General features: G+C 38.5%; 1 protein-coding gene across 1 annotated transcript in view; it reads left to right on the forward strand.

Moving 5' to 3' along the window:
• LOC148360555 (uncharacterized) overlaps positions 1-19,149 on the forward strand; it is a 79,984-nt gene that overhangs the window by 10,605 nt on the left and 50,230 nt on the right. The window contains exon 3 of the mRNA XM_088341414.1: positions 3,618-3,714. The gene's annotated coding sequence lies outside the window, so the exon portion shown is untranslated. The remainder of the gene's footprint in view (positions 1-3,617; positions 3,715-19,149) is intronic.

Genomic DNA, 19,149 nt, shown 5'->3' on the forward strand with positions numbered 1-19,149 from the left:
ATACAAGTATAAAAATATTGCTGAAAGTAGTAACTCATACGGAAAGTAATGAAAAGCACTAAAAAGAGTATGAAAAAGTACCTTGCGGTTTTAAAACATACATAAATGTAAAAAAACAAAAATTGTATTTTAGTACTAAAACGTGTTTTATAAGATACATTCAAGTATAAAAACATTACTGAAAGTATTAAGGATTAGTGAAAAGCAGTAAAAAAATAAGATGAATAAGATTTCTTTTTTTTTCCTTTTCGCTTTTTCCTTTTTTTTTTTTTTTGTCTTTGTTACTTTTTTCATATCTTTTTATGTGGTTTTCTTGCTTTTTTTTTCTTCTTTCATTTCAAGTTTTTTTCTTATTTTATTCTCTTCTGTCTCTCTGTTTCTCTTCTTTTTCTATTTTCTTTATTATTTTTAATTTGTTTTTTTTCCTTGCTCTTAACCTTTTGGGTTATTTTTTTTAATTTTTCTCCTTTTTCTTTTTCCTAGCTTTTTACTTCTTTTTTTCTCTTTACTTTTATATATGAAATATTTCAAATAATCGTCTAAAGGTACGAAACAAGATCTATTTTATTTTTCTTCTCTTGTTGCTTTTTTATAGCTCTTTAGTTGTTCCAGCTTTTTTCATTTTCTCTTTTTTTCTCTTTTATAATTTTTTTTAATTCTTTGGTTCCTTGTTTTATTCCTTGCTTTTTTTCTTCTAATTTCTTGTTTTTTTCCTTCTTTTTCTATCTTATTCCTGTTTTCCTCTTATTTTTTTCCTACTTTGTTTCTTTTTTTCCAAGCTTTTTATTTTTTTTAACCCTCCTTTTCATCTTTTCTCTTTTCCACTTTTCCTTTTTTTGTATTTTTTTCCTCTAACTTTTTACTTACATTTTTTTTTCCTTTTTCTTTTCTTTCTTCATTTTGTTTGTTCTTTTTCCCCTTTCTGTCGTTTTCTTTCTAAATTGTTATCTTTTTTATGCCATTTCATGCATCATGTTATATAATAATTAGTAATATATGTACTAAAGCAACAAAAACAATCTCAAGCGCTCTTTGGGAGCCAAAAGAGCCGGCCCTACCCCGTGAGCCCCGGCCGAAAGAGTCATTTCAGGAAAAAGAGCCGGAATTCCCATCACTGATGCGGAAAGATCCTGTCTTGACTTGCATCGGGGGCCGGGCCCCGGCGTTGAAATGGCCCTATGGCCTTTTTCGGGATCTCGCATTCCACGCCGTCAACGCGTGTCCTTATAATGAACGGTAGCGATGGCTGCCCAAGCCGCCTCACCTCCAAAGTATTCTGTTCTTCGGTCGCTGATTGTGCTTGTGGTGAGGAAACATGGCTTCTGTTTGAAGGACTGTGAAACTTTGGAACTGGAACACAATTACTTTTCTCGGTAACGAGTACTGTTACGCGTTTTCTAAATATATTCTAAACTATTTAATAAATCCCGATATTATTATTTTTTTCTAATTATTATTTATTTATTTATTATTTTTTTGGGTGTGTTTGTGACTTATAGGCTCCAAAATGGCTGAATTTATTTTCATGAAAATGTACACAGTTGTACCTCAGACCTCCGCGAGTGTCTTTAGCCAAGTTTGGTGTCAAGTCCCCCCCAATAAATACCAACAAAATCGATTAAAAAATCCGGTTTTGTGTGGTCAGCCTTTCATGGATCGATTCTCATTCAACTCCATGAATTAATTACTTGAAAATAATTACCAATACTTGTCCATCAAGCCCATAAACTGGAATTTATTTATCTGAATTTCTAACATAACTTATGTTATTACTATGTTGTTACTCTGTTGTTACACTTTTTTTAAAATGGTGTTAAATAGACCCAGTCAATCAATGAAAAAAATCTTTGTACTAGAAAATCACAATGACGCAGTGAGCTATTTTCAGAACAGGCCCGCGGGCACCACGTTAGTGCCCGTGCATTAGCGGTTTCCTGGCGCTGTCTCAACACATCACTGCCCCGACAACCTCACCCAAGTACAATGCCCAGCAAAGACGAGCCCGACAGCGCTGGGCCATTAAGCTTGTATAAAATAAGAAAAATACAAAAAATATTTTTCTAAATACTATAAAAATAATAGCTCCACTTACAAAGGAAGAAGGGGCTTAGCTCGAGTGAGAAAATAAAACCAGTCACCAATTTCACGGAGCGAATCAAGCGGGCTCATCCGGGAGGCGAAAATAAAAATCTCACCTTTAGCTTCTCTCTGCTCAGAATTTCTGAGGAAAGAAGGGGGAGTTGGGGGGTGCTGTTGCTTTAAGGCAAGGGTGTCAAACTCATTTTAACTTGGGGGGCCACACGATAGAACAAACATTCTGTTGGGGGCCGGACTAGGAGATTAAAGAGAAAGAAAAAGAGAGATAAAGAAATAAGAGAAAGAGGGAGGGAAAAGGAGAGAGGGCGGGACAAAAAAAGAAAAAGAGAGAGAGAGGGAGAGAGCGTGAGAAACAAAAGATAAAAAGTCGTGAGAGAGGGGGAAAAGAAAGGGAGAGGAAGAAAGAAATCCAAAGAGAAATAGAAAGACAGAAGGAGAGAAAAGAGAACAGAAAGTGCGAAGGGTAGGAAGAGAGAAAGAGAAAAGAGAGAAAAGGAAAAAAGTAAGTTAGAGCAAAAGAAGTTAAAAAGACACAGAGAAAGAGACAAAGGAAGATAAAAAGAGACACAGAGAGTGAAAGAGACAGAGTGGGAGAAAAGGGGTGGAAGAGAGGGAGAGAGAGATAAACAAAAGATAAAAAGCTGTGAGAGAGGGGGAAAAGAAAGGGAGAGGAAGAAAGAAATCCAAAGAGAAATAGAAAGACAGAAGGAGAGAAGAGAACAGAAAGCGCGAAGGGTAGGAAGAGAGAAAGAGAAAAGAGAGAAAAGGAAAAAATGAAGTAAGAGCAAAAGTTAAGTTAAAAAGACACAGAGAGCGAAAGAGACAGAGAGTGGGAGAAAAGTGGTGGATGAGAGAGAAAGAGAGAGAGAAATAAATACAAGTACAGTGTCTTTGTGAGAGGCACCAGGCTTTGGCAACAAGTTGACATATTTCAACCTGCAGCTCGTTTTTCTCTGGCGCTTCTCTGAGGGTTGTCTCGCGGGCCGGATTCAATCCCTTAGCGGGCCTGATCTGGTCCGCGGGCCGCCTGTTTGACTCTTGTGCTTTAAGGGGAAGGAAATCCGAAAAAACACCAAATGAGACAATATATCAGATGATTGACGGTCTCATTTTAGAACACAAAGTTACTATTGACTGCCAGAGCGTGAGAGCAATCTGGTGAGATCGACGAAGATTGATGACATGCTGTTTTTTTTTTGTTTTTTTTTGTTTTGTTTTTTTTTTTTCAATTCCAGGTGTCTCATTTTTAAGAAACATTTTTATAAAGCTACTTTCTTTTGTTTTTTGATGCATTCTAACACTTTTTATGAAAGCAACATTTTTTTTTTTATTTATGTTTTTTTTTTAAAGATTTTTATTTCATAAAAACAAAACAGTAATCCCTCGTTTTTCACTGAGTTTGGTTCCAAAAACGTCTCGCAAGAGTCAAAACCCACAAAGAAGAAAACCTTTTTTTGTTCATTCGATTATTTATTGTCCAAGAACATAACCAATTTACTGGCTCTTGTTTAAACCCCCAGTGTGTAATGTTTGACCTCTGGATGGCGCTGTATTGTCTAATGCGAATGAAAACCAGTGCCATGGAGCTCAGCGAAGCAGCAAGATGCCTGACAAACGGTAGGGATTCCACTATGTGTAAGAAATACATTTCTTGACCTATGATTTTTTTTTTATGAAAAGTTAATTGGTATCATAGGTATTTTTGCCTAGTATTTACCTCAATGTTTTTTTTTTTTTGGTTTTGTTTTTACAGAATATTTTTTTTTATACCACTAGAATAAAAATAAAAGAACAGTACTGTCAAATTTTGATTCAAAAACAAGTCTTGCCGTTTTATTGCAAAACTATGGATTAATTAAGGGCACGATCCGCTTCACTTTACATGAGACTTTGCCGCCATCAAGTGGACGTTATGGAGAACTGCATTTACCTTGTGGTTCAGTCCTACAGAAACCAAATATTTTTCTATTATCAAACATTTTTGAAAAAGCATCAGGGAGCTAAAGACCAGCATGAGGCTCCAGAGCAAGTTTAGCGGGTGGATAAGACCATCGAAAGCATCTTCCTTTGTTTATCCAATCAGATTGCAGAACATATTGCTCTATAAAAATTGACAGTAGCTGAACCGAGGTAGGTAAACCAGGATGCAGGAAGGGATTAGTGTAAAATAAATAGATAATATAATCAGAAGGAACTATAACAAAGGCATCCATTTTTTAAAACCAAGAAATGCATCTTTTAATGGCTAAACATATCAGTGGGGTGTGGAATCTGTAAACCTCGGCCTACAAAATGAAAAATACTGAGTAAAACAAGTTGTATCCGACATGATGATTGTAAGGGCCTAAAGACCCAAATTATTCCAAAAAAGAAACATTTCTTACTCCTGTTGGCAGAAAATGTAGCAAGTTTTTATTTTATTTTTATTTTTTTCATTCATAAAATTAAAAAAATCTTTCACAAAAACTATATTTCTGCTGTCATGTGAAAAAATACACATCTTCTTTTAATTGTGTTTGTTTTAATTTAGGGAATATTAACAATTTATGACATGATATATAAAAAAGAAGGAATTTATATATTTTTTCTAAAAGGAGATAGTTCTTTTTTACACGAGAGAAACGAATTGGTGAATAGTTTTAGATTTTGATTAGGAAATAAATGCTTAAAATTTGCATAATGATCCACCAAAAATGAGTGTTTCTTATTTTAGATATACTGTAATTGATCTAATCTCACAAAATTCAATCAAGTTTGAAGATTAAGCACATTTTTCTGTATCAAAATAAATATGAACTGCACTGTTTGGCCGCAATCCATTATCCCTGGTGGACTGTTGCTGCAAGCCTTTAGGTTACAGTGCCCATTAACTGCAATAAACTGTAGTCCTACAGTTGTTGTGTTTCTTAAATGATTTAGCCTGTCAAAATCTTTTTTCATTTGTTTCAGTGTATGTGTCTTTACAGGGTTTAAGCGGGTGCTTAAAATCCTTAAACATGCTTCAATTTCAATGTGTTTTCAAGGATTAGAAAGTTTGGGTAAAGTGCTTTTAAATGCTTGAAATTGTTGCCGTGTTTCTTAAAAAGTCTGCCTGAAAATGACGCTGACACTGTTCTTTAGTGGCTTCACTTCGCCATTGCATTTCTTCGTGGACATCGATAGCTGGCATTAGTTTGTATGGCATTGTCCTATGGAGTGTCCCCATCCCCTTTGGTACACGCCAAAGAGCAGGAGTACATGCTACACCTAAACAGTGCACTATGAAATGTGTATTTAGTGCAAGGATTACGTATCAATTATCAATATTATTATATTATGGGCCGTGCGAAAAATATAGGTAGCATTCCCCAGTAGTTGATTGTAATCAGAAGACCTTCCTGCAACTGAAAATGTAAGCTACATTTTTACCCAACACCTACATGGAGAGGGATGTGTCTCAAAAATATTTACACACATATTGTTCAAATTTACAAATGTATTTGCGATTTACTCAATATCCAAAAATCATTGACAGTATGTCATGAGAATTGCACACGCAATATTAAAAATCACCTATGTAAATCGCAGACATATTTGTGAGTCCGCAAAATAAATGATTCACAACGGACTGCTTCTCTTAATGCAGAGGCGTCAAACTCATTTTAGCTGGGAGCCACGAGCTAGAAAACAAAATTCGACAGAGAGAGAGGGAAAGGGAGAGGGAAAAAGAGAGAGAGAGAAATGAGGGAAAGAGAGAAATGAGGGAAAGAGAGAGAGAGAGAGAGAGAGAAATGAGGGAGAGAGAAGGTGCAACAAGAGAAATGAGGGAAAGAGAGAGAAATGAGGGAAAGAGAGAGAGAGCGCAACAAGAGAAATGAGGGAAAGAGCAATGAGAGAAAAGAGATAGAGAGAGAAAACATTTAAGTAAAGAGAAAGGGAGAAAAAAGAAGGATGAGAAAGAATCAGAGAGCAAATGTGAGAGAGTAAAAAGGAAGCTAGAGAAGGGGAGAAAAAGAAGAGGGGAGGAGAAAGAGATACATGGAGAAAGTAAGAGAGAGAAAAAGAAATAAACAAAAAGAAAGAAGGCAAGTGGGACAATGGAAGAGAGATAAAGAGAGAAAAATAATTAGAAAAAGTGAGTGTGAGAAAGTGAAGAAAAAGCAAGAGGGTGAGAGAGAGCAAAATAAATACAGTAGCTAAATAAAGAGATGAGAGTGAAAAAAAGAAGAGGAATAAAACTACAGTTGCTTTGCGAGTGGCACCTGGCTTTGGCGACATCGAGTGGACAAATTTAACCCTGCAGCTCATTTTTTTTTCTCGCGCTTCTATCTGTGTTGCCCGGCGGGCCGGATGAAACCCCTTGGCGGGCCTGATCCGGCCCTCAGACCGCGTGTTAAACACTGTATTTTCACAGTACCGGGGAAGTTGGAAAACTGTCTTTAGAAGTCTTTAAAAAAGTTAGAATTTGGCCATAAAGATGTTATAGGAACCCTGTTTTTAATTGTATAGATTTCGCCTATCACAGGGTCTTTATGGAACGTAATCCCGGCAATCAAAGAGGGCCCCATGTACATAAAGAAGCCGTGATCCCGGTTTGAACCCCACCACCATTCTACTGTCATTATTAAACAAGCGAGAACAGCAAGCGTCATTGAAGCGAATCGACGGAGTGGAGATTTGCTCCCTCCGGAATCGATGTCCGCTTTCGAGGGACGTCCCCGCGCCTCACTCCCGAGTCGATTTCGATACCATTCGGTCCGACCGGCTAAATTGACCTTTCTGTCTTCGTCAGCTCCCAACCACGGGCTGGAAATCCGGTTAGTACAACCTTTTCATTGCATCGAACGCAGTTGGGATTTAACGGCAAACTACGCCAATATCAAAGTCAAATTACAAAATAACAGCGTGATTCGGATGGATTTTATTACTACCACAATTGGATTCTGTGTCTGTGAGTCAGTAAGTGTCTTTAGAATACAGTGGTACCTCTACCTACAAATGTTTCAGGTTACAAAGAATATCGCCTCTAATTACAAAGTCAAAAAATACAGTACATGTTGCCATTTCCCACAACCTAAACAAACCAGTGTTCCGCTTTGCCCGCATCCCTGCGTCCTAGACGCATCATTTTTGCTGGGGGCGCATTGTGTCAAATCAATGGGACGCAACGTTTTTGACACCAAATTGTCATTGTTACCCGATTACCTTTTTTTTTTTTTTAACAAAGATTTACCGCACTCCAAACTTTTCGTCAGGCAGATCCGCAATTGTTGTTTTGGTCTCGCACCGATCTCGGCAAACGAGATCTCGTTGCTTCGAGATGACGTCATTGTTTTGGTGGTTGTCGAGTGAAAGAGAAGTATGCCTCCGTAAAAACAGTTTGTATTAGGTGTGTTAAGTGGTAACAATGGCAATAATTCCGGCACGAAAAACCAGCGGAGAAATTCTTCAGAAGACCGCGAAGGCAAGGAAAACACGTGTTTTGAAGCGAACGATTCGACGTAATCATGACAGTTTAGTTGAGGATTAATTTTGCAATAATATATTCAGTTTACTTATATACGCATACATAATATTTTTCTTCAATCATTTTTAAAGATATTCTCAATACAGATCATTAGCGGAGTCTATAGAAAAAATATAAAAACATTAAATTAATTACTTGAAAAGATGATCATTCTTGTTGTTTTTCTCTGCACTTTTGTAACTGGATGTTTTTTTTAGTTCTCTTAAAATAGATCTTTGACATCAGGAGCACTCAACACCTAAAAAGTTTGACGTTTTTCACATGATTGATCACAAAATAAACAAATTGACATAACAAAACATGAAAGATAACTTCTGACATGATTTTCATTGGGTGACAGGAGCTCCAGCACCTCCTACTTTCCATTTGTGCACATCAGACACCTTTTCAGGAAAACCCTTTATCACAACAAGCATCTAAGTCTGCCGCCTAAAGCGCATTTCCCCGAAATTTTTTCCGACATGCTCTGTCTTGAGCCGGCGCTTGACAAATGGCGTCTCTTCTCACTTTAATTTATGGGCTGGATTGTTCTCCCGTCACTCGACGCTGTCAAACTTATAAGAAGATAAATGTAGTACACAATGTACTGAGTCAATAGAAATCCAACGCATTTGGGTCTCGATTGGGAGAGACCCAAATGCAGTATCGATGCAGGAAAAAACATAATAATACTGTTGGGAGATCATTTAAATGTTATCTTTCTTACTTCATTATACTTTCAATGTTTCTTTGTAATACTTAGAGTGCCATGAAAACGTATTTGTAGCTTTCCTGAATGTTTTGCATATTTATCACTCACAAGGGTTTGATATCATCAAACCAGTTTTAATATCACACAGTGACAACTCAAGGAAATGCAAATTGAAGTTTTAAAATGTTAATTTCATTGATTAAGGCACAAAAAAACATCTAGGCCAGGGGTGTCAAACTCATTTTAACTCGGGGGCCACACAATAGAACAAACATTCTGTCGGGGGCCGGACTAGTAGATTAAAGAGAAAGAAAAAGAGAGTGTAGAAATAAGAGAAAGAGGGAGGGAAAAGGAGAGAGGGCGGGACAAAGAAAGAGAGAGGGAGAGAGCGTGAGAAACAAAAGAGAAGTCGAGAGAGGGGAAAAGAAAGGGAGTGGAAGAAAGAAATCCAAAGAGAAATAAAAAGACAGAAGGAGAGAAAAGAGAAAAGAAAGCGCGAAGGGTATGAAGAGAGCTAGAGTAAAGAGAGAAAAGGAAAAAAGGAAGTTAGAGCAAAAGAAGTTAAAAAGACACAGAGAGAGAAACAAAGAGCAACAAAGGAAGAGAAAAAGAGAGACACAGAGAGTAAAAGAGACAGAGCGTGGGAGAAAAGGGGTGGAAAAGAGGGAGAGAGGGATAGAGAAAGAACTAAAAGTACAGTGTTTTTGTTCGAGGCACCTTTCTTTGGCAACATCAAGTTGACATATTTCAACCTGCAGCTTGTTTCTCTCTTGCGCTTCTCTGAGTGTTGTCTCGCGGGCCGGATTCAATCCCTTAGCGGGCCTAAACTGGCCCGCGGGCTGCCTGTTTGACACCTGTGATCTAGGCCTATCTGGCCCTATGTGAAAAAGTAATTGCCCCCCCGCCTTATTAAATCACAGAGTAATTAAAAGAAAGAAAGCTGAGTTGATTGACACCGCCTGTCTTGAATTGAAAAAAACACTCAAATTGAATGTGTTGGACAAAGTCAAGTAGGCTACAAAATCCCCCAAAACACATTGACATGCCAAGATCCAAGAAATTCCCAAATACATTTTTTTTAAATGTGATTGAAATCTGTCATCCCGGAAAGGGTCACAAAGCCATTTCCAAGGCTCTAGAGCTCCAGCGAACCACTATCAGAGCCATTATCCACAAATGGAGAAAACTGGGAACCGTGGCAAACTTCCCAGGAGTCGTCAACCAATTACGATTACTACAAGTGTGCGACGACGGCTCTTCCAGGGCGTTAAAATAAAAAAAAAAACCTCGAAAATGGTCCAAGGAACTGCAGGCCTTGTTGGCCTCAGTTAATGTCAGTGTTCGTGATTCCCCTTTAAGAGAGACACTGGCCAAAAATGGCATCAGTGGGAGAGTTCCCAGCCGAAAACCACTAATGTTTTCTCACATTTACTAAAAAGCATTTTGATTATCCCCAAGACTTTTGAAAAAGACATTATATGGACTGATGATTAATAAAATGGAACCTTTTGGAAGGTGTGCAGCCCGTTAGATGTGGCGTAAAAATGGCACAGCATTTGACAAAAAGAACATGAGGCCAACTGTAAAGCCTGGTAGTGGCAATGCGATGGTCTTCCCTGTGTGCAAACATCTAATAAATAAGACACAATACAAATAACAAATAACAGCAAGGTAAAAAGAAAAAAAGATAAAGTATGTCTTTAGGGAATATAAAATTGTATAAGGTTTAGAATTTTTAAATTTGCAAAGTACAGCCGGAATCTAAATAAGCAGTTTTGCATTGATTTGGCCTGACAGCCTGATGAAAAGAGGCTGTCCTTGAGCCTGCTTGTTCTAGCTCTGAGACTCTGCCGTCTTTTCCATGACAGCAGTTTTAAGAGGAATTTTCAATTCTAAGCATACGTATCAAAATATTATTTTTTTTTACGATCTTCAATAATTAGTGTTATAACAAAAATTATGCAATTTGAAATAATTTTTTAACAGTATTCTCTTACTTTGTGATTTATTTTGATTATTTTAGTAAAAAAATATACAAATGCAGACAATTTTACTCATTCTAAACATTTTTAATCCCTGATTTAACTATTGATTTCCATAATAATTTTTAGCACAATCAATTGCAAATAAATCGCAATTAATTTTGTTCATTCCAAGCATTTTTTTAGACTCATTTGCAATTTGTTTTAAATATTTACACTCTAATTTTATGGTTGATTTCATTTAATACATTTCAAAATGATCTGCCATTAAAACCTGGGAAGCTGAATATTTTACACTTTACTCCATTCTTCTAACTGCAGGGTGGGTATATTAAACAATAAAAAGTCTATTTTATATTCCATCCCATTTCCCAAAGGATCTTCAAGGCAAAGTGATCATTTTTTTAATGCCGTCACTTTATTATAACGTTTGTCTTCACATACGCATGAACTATTATAATGCATTCTTCAGGACGGATAGCAGGTTGAATCAAACATTTCATAAAAGGATTTTGAAATTTGTTAAATAATAAAATATTTTTGAGATACTTACAATGAGCAATATAATTTGCAATTTTTATACCAACATTTATTAATGAAATAAATTGTAAAAAAAATTAAAGACAATGCTTTTGAATAAGCAAATGTATCTGAAATTTTGCCCAATTTTATATAAAATATGTTGTACCAGACAATTTTGCTCGTTTTATTGATTACTATTATGGAAAATAATCTTGCTCTTTTAAGGAAGAGAGTTGTCTTATAATACGATTTATTTTTAAATGTTTTTTTTGCCCGAGTCTTTAAATAAGCAAAGCAGTTGCTTTATTTAAACAATTTTCTTTCCGTCCCACCTGTCCCGTTTTTGCTCTCGTCTGTCTCCGGCTACGTCTCGTTTTGATCCTGACCACGTCTGCCTTCCCGTCCCGACTTACGACCCGTTTTTGATTCCGACCACGTCTGCTCTCCCGTCCCGGCTTACGGCCCGTTTCTGACTCCGACCAGGTTTTTTTTCTGCTGTCCCGGCTATCGACCTGTTCTTCCGTCCTTGACACCGCCATCGCTCGCTACGGAAGATCCACTTCCGTGTTCGGATCACAATCCGAGTACGAGAGCGATTGTTTGCGATGAGATTAGATAGGGCACTCCAAGATAAACATGTAATAAAGACTTGAAACGGGAAAATCTTAATTTATATTCTCAAGTCCTAAATTCAAAGCACAAGTATAAACAAGTCTTTCCCAATTTCAACCAAGTATTTGGTTGTGTCTTGGTGGGTCAGGCTAGGGTTGAAAAAGATATGTTAAAAATAAAGTTTCCATTTCCACGTGTCCTGAATAATGTGCTTACCTCCGGAGGCTCCTCACTTTCGGACTGGCGTCTTTGGCGATGATGACACCTTGCGCGAGTGTTAAATCATTAAAAGTCAAAGAAAAACGAATAAAAAGAAGTCAGGGATTGTTCTCGCGGGGACAGATGACGGGATCCATGAGAAATGTCTTCCTGGTCTTAAAACTTTTACGATAGAGATAAGTTCAAAAAGAAACTCTGTGAGCTTCTGTCGCTTGGATTTTACGTTGAAAGCCTGAGGTTGCCTTTAAAATGATTAGATAGGTGTGATGTCATTTCCCGAAGCTTCATATCGACACTATTATGGCTCGGTCTATGCTTCTGAGGGAAATTTTCATTGAGCTCCACAAAAGGTCTTGAATTAAATTCAATGAGAGATGAATAGGGGCGGCACAGTGGTTAGCGCGTGTGCGGCACAGTTCTGAGGTCATGGGTTCAAATCCAGCTACCAACCTTCCTGTGAGGAGTTTGCATGTTCTCCCCGTGCTTGCGTGGGTTTCCTCCGGGCACTCCGGTTTCCTCCCGCATTCCAAAGACATGCATGTCAGATTATCTGGACGGTCAAAAATTGTCCCTAGGTGTGAATGAGCGTGCGAATTGTCTGTCCCTGTGTGCCCTGCGACTGGCTGGCTACCAGTTATGGGTGTCCACTGCCCGGAGATGGCTGGGATGGGCTCCGGCACCCCCGCGACCCTACTGAGGATAAGCGGTGCAGATAATGGATGGATGGAGAGATGAATAATCTAGTGCAGAGGTCTCCATACAACTTCGCCTAGAAATAGATTATCATTTTTCAGATATGACGGACTTTTACTGCAAATGTAAAGCAAGGTATTTATACTTTATTGTTTTTCTTTCGAAAAGACCTTCATGAGTTTTAGATATGTCACCTTACTCTTATTTCTTGGCGCATCTGTAGAGTATCCAATGTTTGGTCAGAATTCCATTTCGCAATGTCAAACATGATGAAACAATCGCAAAACATGTGAAGTGAATGCTGTGTTTCAAGTCAATCACATAGATATGTTATCTGACTGAAACTGGTCGAATGTTGAGTTTAGGGAGGGGGATGTTATCTTACATTTGCGCATCAAAGGGTGCTGTGACAACTCCACCACAGGGGGTCCACCCCTCCCAGGAGACCAGAACCCAGAGCTGTTAGAATATTTGATTTACCATCCATATTCTAATGCTATAAAAGAAGCAATGTTTTCTTTCGGCTGTCTTATAATGCTAAGAATTGGCAAAATCATCTGCAGATTATTACTAAAAATATTTGAAATTGTAATGATGAGCAAAATTATTTTCTATTTGCATTTTTCAAAACTAAATATTGAAACAAATCATAAAAAGAAGGCTCAGAATGAGCAGAATCACTTTCAATGAATTGGCATGTTGTACACTAAAAATAATACACTAAATTCATGAACATAGTGTTCTCTACTACTGCCACTTTGAATATACACATGTTTGTGTTTTTTACCTTTTTATCCTTTTACACATTTTTAACTTTTGATTTGTCCTGCTTTGCACTGTGGGGGGAAGCCCTTCAATTATATTTTTTGTATAATGACAATAAAGGCCACTTATTCATTCGTTTAAAAAAATAAAATATATTTTTTAATTTATCTGCAATTCTTTCTACCAAAAATGTAGATTAAAAGATTTTTCGATCATTTGGTATCTTGTACCAGACATTTTTGTTTTGTAGTTTAGGTATTATTTTTCTTGATTTATTATTACGATGGCAGATCATTTTGGTCGATCTAAAAAGGAGTTTTCTCACGATAATATTTATGTTGAAAATTATTTTGAGTCAAATAAGAAAAAGAGTTTTGAAATAAACTGAATTCCTCCCCTGTGGGATAATTATGTGTATTCAGCAGCAACTCTGCTATAACCTGAGCTGGGTTGTAATTACGCCTGAGAAGTAGTGCCTGACTTTGGAGCGTCAACAACTCAAAAAATCTCAAGGATTACCTCAAAAGTAGGGTTGGGCGGTCCTGAGAATGTTTATCGATCCAAATGTTGGGTAGTATCCATCAATACCGATCCGATCCCGATACTTTTTGCTTGGAAATGTCACGATCATTAAAAGATTGAACCGTTGCCCCCATGAGTTACCGTATTTTCCGCACTATAGGGCGCACCGGGTTATAGGGCGCACCCCCAAAAAATAGTTTTTGGTCCTATATCTTCCATAGATAAGGCGCACCGGATTATAAGGCGCTACAATGGGAACGTCGACAAAACAGTCAGATAGTTCAGTCAAACTGATTACCCCCTTAACATTCCCAAAGCTTGCAAAGAAGCAAATACGTGTCCTAGACATGTGCGGATGCGGTGTCCGTACGATGTCACTCAAATGCATCGTTTCAAATATCATTCGGAAGGTTAAAGTCTTGGGATTCAAGAAATGCCAACCATTCCTTAGTTTCTATTTTCTTTTTCGCTCGCAACTTTACTGTGGATATGACAATAAACACTTGGAATTGAGTTTAATTCACTCAACTCATCACAGCAACATCAAGATCGTTCTAAAACAAGATACCGGGAAAATATAAAGCCGCATAGCTCACCTAAGTTCTCACGTTCAATAATGATACGCAATCATGGTCTTCTTACAACCGTGAGTGTAGTAAATCCAGGAGAGTAAAATGTTTACAAATACAGACTAATGAAACATGTTTCTTTATGGCGTACTTTAGCAAGCTTGCTATTCAGTCATCTTTTTCCGCCAATTGCAGGGTTTGTTTTGGCCCTCTAGCCAATCCGAGGCTCCGAATAACTTCAGCCCATAGCGATCGATTTGTCTGATGACTGACACATCTTTTTCGGCCAATTGAAATGAAATGAAATGATCTGCATTTATATAGCGCTTTTCAAGTCAATGACTTCCCAAAGCGCTTTACATTGTGCTTCACATTTCCCAATAGCGGCCGTGGTCTGTGCAGCCATGTAAGGCGCTAACCTGCTTATTGGGGGTAATTGGGGGTTCAATGTCTTACCCAAGGACACTTCGACATGTAACACGGACAAGCCGGGATTCGAACTGGGATCCCTTAATCCTAAGACGATCGCTCTACCTCCTTTGCTACAGCCGCCCCCAATTGCAGGGTTTGTTTCGGCCCTCTAGCCTATCCGAGGCTCCGAATAACTTTAGCCAATAGCGATCGATTCAAATGATGATTGACACATTGGTTAGCCAATGAAACGCCGGTATATAAATCCCAGCATACACCGCGGACTTCTCCACGTTCGGGGGAAAATCGAGTCGGCGGCTGTTGCGTAAGTTGCGAGACTTTGCGATTTAATATTGAGCCATATATAAGGCGCACTGTATTATAAGGCGCATGGTCAGCTTTTGAAAAAAATTAAGACTTTTAGGTGCGCCTTATAGTGCGGAAAATACGGTAGTTTGAATTTCTCAAAACACAACACAAATGGTTGGGAGATACAGAGAATTTTGGTATTGATCCAAAGTAGGGTAGTATCAATCAATACCGATTCTATACTTTTTGCTTGGAAATGTTGAGATAGTTTTAAATTTCTCAAAACACAGCACAAATGTTTCTATTTTCATTAAATAACTACATTGAAAATTGTTAAAGTGATTAAGGGCTATACAAATAAACATGACTTGACTAGACTTAAAAGTAGAAAAGAAACATTTCTGTTTAAACTTTTTGGGGAAAAAAATCCAGGTTGCAAATCGTGAAAGCAGAATTGTAACAAAATTACACATACTGTATAACAACTTAAGTACCTCCGATTGCACAATATTTTCAGTAATGTAAATAAAGTATCAATTCTCTCTGTCTCATTGGCTCTGTTACCAAAGTGACAACAGATTTACAGGTTTTAGTTCAGGAACAGTATCATGTTTACATTTTTTATTGCAGCTTGTTGCTCCATTTTTTTCATGTGTTCATGTCAATTTGTGGTGTTGCCACAGTAGCAGACCATTTTACCACACTAATTTAACCAGGCATGGTCTTTTTCAGGAGTTGAAAAAAACTCCACATTGTGCATCCGAGTTAAAGTCGGGCCTAAAAAAACCAGCCTGACCCGGGCCCACGGTATTGAGGCCCAAATCAGTACGAGCCCAACCAATTAACTCGATTTGAGAAATTGAGCTTATCCTAACCTTTATTAAAAATGCTATACATTTTGGGGGTGCTTGGTTTGAATTTGCGTGTCCTGATTACGCCTATGGGTTCACTGTAGATTGAAAGATAACACCATGAGGATTGCACCATTCAACTACTCCCCCTACCACCCCCCAGGGAACGTAGGAGTGCATCGGCGACACAAAACCACGTCTATCATCCGATCAAAAATACATGTTGATTAACCAATAAACCAATTAACCCAAATAGCGAGTGAAAGGACAAAAAAACAGCAAGCAAAAACACCAGCGTGTTTGCTCTATTATATAACGCAGTTCTAGTTAGCCAAACACTACATCAATCCAATAGCAAACTATGAATGATTGGAGAAGAGAAACGCAGTGTCTTGCGATTACGCAATCGCACTACGTCACATATCAATTCGATTTCGGTTCATCATGCAGCCCACTTAATGACAAATTATTCTAACAAACAATTGATTAAAGAGAATAGTTTATTCTTTTCAAAACTCGTCTGGCCTTTTTGGAGCACCACATACGTTTTTAGATCATTATGTCAGGAAAACGGATAAAGACCTTGTTTAGTTATTCTGAAGGGTGGCTACAGACACTTTAGGTGAATTCTTTTTACAGTTTTGATCATTCAATATACTTTGATCAAGACACACAGACATACACACTTGGATTTATGGACTTTTCTTTGACTAATCATCTACTGAAGAAGCTTCACAAGAACACAAAACACTAATAAGAAAATAAAACAAAGACAACTAGAAGTTGAGAACTTAAAACTGGAACCATTTGGATAGACAGGGGCTCTATTACGTAATTCGATTTTTGAGTTCCCCATTTTACGTCACACTAATACCTAGCAACACCGAGATCTTCTGCGAAGTTCTGCGTTGATGAAAATGAAGGCCCAGTCCTTAGGTCCTTGGCTGTAGAGCGATGAGGAATCTTGGTAGGCTTGAGACCTGGTTGGGAGGAGAACCACTGGATGCAGAGTGTTGGAAGGATAGGTTGACTGCTGGTGGCTAGAGGCTTTTCTGAGGTTGCTGGCCTTGTCCCACCAGGGTGTCCGCTAGCTTGATCAAGCCTGGCTTCTGACTTGGCCAGGACCGGCCAGGGACTTGGTCCAGTTCCTCCAGTGAGGACATGCCATCCTTCCTTCTGGCCGGGAGAAATCAGACTGCCCCCTGTGAGGTGAGACGTGTACCAGCTCTGGGTTCCGATCTCCTGGTAGGGGCGTACCCCTGTGGTAGAGTTGTCACGGCAACCCTTGATCCGCAAATGCAAGCTAACGCCCCCCTTCCCCAACCTCACACTCCACCAGTATCAGTCAGAGAGCATATCTATGTGAACGGTATTCACTTCACATGTTTTGACATTGTTTGATCATTTTCGGACATTGCGAAACGGAGTTCTGACCAAACGTTGGATGCTCTACAGTGTTTACCAGAAAAGAAACTTGTGTTTGTGTGTCTTAAAGCCCAAAAGGAGCACAACAACATCCCGATCGGCGATAGATTGTGTTTTTTGCCGGCGGTAATGATGAAAAAAAAAAAAAATCCCACTATGCTACCTCTTATTTTTATTTTTTTTCTTCTTCATGAATCAAAAGCTTTTATCAGGTTGGGATGACATGAATGTGAATCAGCTGTTTTTTTCAGTTCATTATTTTCGGAAATGTCATCAGTGAACAACAAGATGGCGGCGCCCTGATGGCTGCGGCCGCATCGACTTGCAACGGTTTTTTTACGCGTCGGCCATAAGATCCAGTCTTCGACTCAGTTTTGATGGCGCACAAAGTCGGCTCGAACTGCAGATTAAGTTACGATCGCAGTTTTTTTGCTGGATATGCGATCATCCAGACATCAAGCGCTTGATGTGTATTAGCCACGGACTGCTATGTCGACAAGACCCAGCAGCCTACAAGGCAGCGAAGCAGAGTGGCAAGACGGCGGCGTTACCGCCGAACGAGGACATCAAGCGCTCGGTGCTACGACCACTCGACATCAAGCGCTCGGTGCTACGACCACTCGGGAGTGTTTATTAGCCACGGACTGCTATGTCAACAAGACCTACAAGACCAGCGGCCTACAAAGCAGCGAAGCAGAGTGGCAAGACAGCGGCGCGACGAAGAAGCGGGCCGGGCTAACAGCTAGGCTAAAGGCTAACCCCTCGACAAAGCGGGCCGGGCTAACAGCTAGGCTAAAGGCTAACCCCTCTAACATTCGCTCTCTGGACAATAAACTGGACCATTTAACAACTGGAAGAGGCATCGAACCGCGAGATGACGAACTGCTGCGCTAAAATTCTGACGAAGACATGGTTAATCTTATCTATCCCGGCTGACGTTCAAAGAAACTGTGCGGGTCAGATGTATCGACATTTCGTTCTGTATACACGTGTACACGAATGACAATAAAGTAAATCTGAATCTGAATCTGAATCTGAATCTTTTGTGGGCATGGAAATTGTTCTTTTATTTCTCCTTGGCTTTAAAAGTCAAAGCAACTCAAAACCTGCAAGATCACTGTGACATTTGTGCGTTGTTTATTCAGAGAAATTGACTTTGGAATTGTTCATCTGAGAAGTGTTGATTCTTTGGAGCGCTTTCTTACAAATTGATTATGAAACAAACTATAGTGATCGATTATTGACTCACTTTTTTATTTGCCTTAAAACAAAAAACAAGGTTAAGTAAAATTTTAACTCATACTAATTTCAAGAAGTATTTTACCTATTTTAGTTGAAAAAAAAACAACTATAACTATAGTATTTTAAAGGACATTGAATAAATTCTAATAATGATACAATCATGACAATAGCAACAAAATATAAAAATGGTAATATTGTATTAATAATGGTCAAGTACCTTTCTACATACTAATTCTAAGGAGTATTTTCCTTATTTTAGCTGGGAAAAAATTAAAAATAAAGAACAAATGTAAAATATACTATGTTAAACGCAATTAGATATAAAATGCGGCAATAATAAAACACAAAAAGGTAATATTGAAATATTGTGTGTTAAATATTTTTTTCCATTATAAACATTTTTGTCAAGGTTGCCATGGCGCCGAATTGGCCCCGCCCGTGTAGCGCCAGCTGCAGCTTGTTGACAGATTGGTTCCCAGTATTTCAGTATTTTAACTCTGTCCTGTCAGTCTCCTTTTGTCTGTCCGTCTGGGAATCTCTGGTTTTACTCAGCAAGCCCTTTTTTCGCCTGTCCCATTTTTTGCTCCTATTTCTCTCCTGCTACGATCTGTTTTGATCTCGACCACGTCTGCTCTCCCATCCCGAATTGCGACATGTTTTTTGATCTCGACCACGTCTGTTCTCCCGTCACCAATAACGATCCGTTTTTGATCTCGACCACGTCTACTCTCCT

Source organism: Urocampus carinirostris, chromosome 8 (assembly GCF_059441175.1).
Source record: "Urocampus carinirostris isolate Australia breed hairy pipefish chromosome 8, RoL_Ucar_1.0, whole genome shotgun sequence".
Lineage (NCBI taxonomy): Eukaryota > Metazoa > Chordata > Actinopteri > Syngnathiformes > Syngnathidae > Urocampus > Urocampus carinirostris.